The sequence below is a fragment of the Octopus bimaculoides genome, chromosome 15 (genome assembly GCF_001194135.2).
Source record: "Octopus bimaculoides isolate UCB-OBI-ISO-001 chromosome 15, ASM119413v2, whole genome shotgun sequence".
NCBI classification, from domain to species: Eukaryota; Metazoa; Mollusca; class Cephalopoda; order Octopoda; family Octopodidae; genus Octopus; species Octopus bimaculoides.
The window spans coordinates 3,141,960-3,143,819 of record NC_068995.1 but is presented as its reverse complement, the minus strand read 5'-3'; positions in this window follow the sequence as shown (position 1 = coordinate 3,143,819).

Genomic DNA, 1,860 nt, shown 5'->3' with positions numbered 1-1,860 from the left:
TATATATATATATATATATATATATATATATATATATTTACGTGTGTATAGATATGTATATATATTTATTATGAGAGAGGGGGCCCAAATGCGAGAAAACCTGTGTTAATGCACATACACCCACTCAAGAACTACATAGATACACAAACACGCACACACATAAACACAGCCACTCAAATATGTATATACGTGTGTGTGTGTGTAACATAACTCCACAAAGTGCAGCCATCCAACATCCGCGAGCGAGTATGACCTTGTAACAGGCCTCACGCTTTTGCAAATAGGTTTCGGTGTCTGTGTAGTTTCGAGCAGACATTGGCACTCTCTCGTGTTTCTTCCCTCTTGAGCCAATTGCATGTCTAAGATGTGGCAGCTAGAGAGAGAGAGGGGGGAAGCAGCGGCACTCAGCTGGTATTCATTACAACTGAGTCGAGTGAAGCAACACCAAAGGAAGCATCTTGCTTAAAAATATAACGCACCTTGTGATCTGGGAATCGAACCTACGATCTTATGACCATGAACCGAAAGCATTGACCACTAGGCCACGCCTCTTTACATTGGTGGGTAAGCAGCTGACAATTCCACAGGCACAAGTATTTTTAGCGGAATGATCAGACAATTTCCGCGTTACAGTCTAACAAGGCTGGGTTTTTGAATTACAGATGCAGTGCTTATAGGCTTCTTACACAGTTTATGCCTATATAACTTCATTTACAAGGCTTGGATTGCATTAAGGCTTGTAAAAACACACTTCTCCAGATATCATACTGCAGGATCGAACGTGTGATGTCATGATTGCAAAGCGAATTTCTTAACTATTTGTCCATGTCTTAAGAAAAAGTTTCTATTTTACTGTATGGTGTCTTCCTTCTCTATCTTTTAAATACTAAATGTACTTCGAAAGAGAAGTGCTATTGCACTAGCCCTTGGATCTAAAATAATGAACGTGCTGCTAATATAAGATTTTTTATAAGTTTTTCTCCATAGCCCGCTGTACGTTTTAACCGTGCAAAGTCAGCTTAGATTGATAGATCAATAGATAGATAGATAGATAGATAGATAGATAGATAGATAGATAGATAGATGTGTTTATTTCTATATGTATGTATGTATGTATGTATGTACGTATAGGACACTCTCAAGACGAGACCTCCACATCTGATATATATCTTAAACTATTTTACAGACACTAAAAAATTAAAATTGTTTCAGGCATCAAAATATTTGTATTTCGATTTTCTGTTTTAGTTGGTTTTTGTTTTTTAATTTTAATTGAACACTTATCGATCTTTACCAATTTTAGAATGTTCTAATGATTCTGTTTTCATCTGCGAAGTAGTTGGAACTCAGTCGAAGTTAAAATGAATTGTTTATAATTTAATAATGACGGCTTTTATTTCATTTGTAAAGATTTAGGCAGACAATTTCTTCACTTTGATGACATAGTTGCGGAGGAGGTACAGCGCCCATCACACATTTTAATGTCTCGGAGACTGATTAGAGGAAACAAACAAGTTATTCTTAGACCTGGGGCTTACCAACTTAGATATAAAAAGAAGAACCAATTTGATAATATAGTCTTAGGTACACAATGCTTGATTAAAAGCAAAGAGATAAAAATGTCATGTTTGATCCAATCTAAAATATGCTGTCAGCCATAACTCGCAGGTATTACCTGATAATATGCACCTTGCTTAAGGTCTTGTGCCTATAGTAGAAAGGAATCTGTACCTTGCTTAAGGTCTTGTGCCTATAGTAGAAAGGAATCTGTACCTTGATTAAGGTCTTGTGCCTATAGTAGAAAGGAATCTGTACCTTGATTAAGGTCTTGTGCCTATAGTAGAAAGGAATCTGTACCTT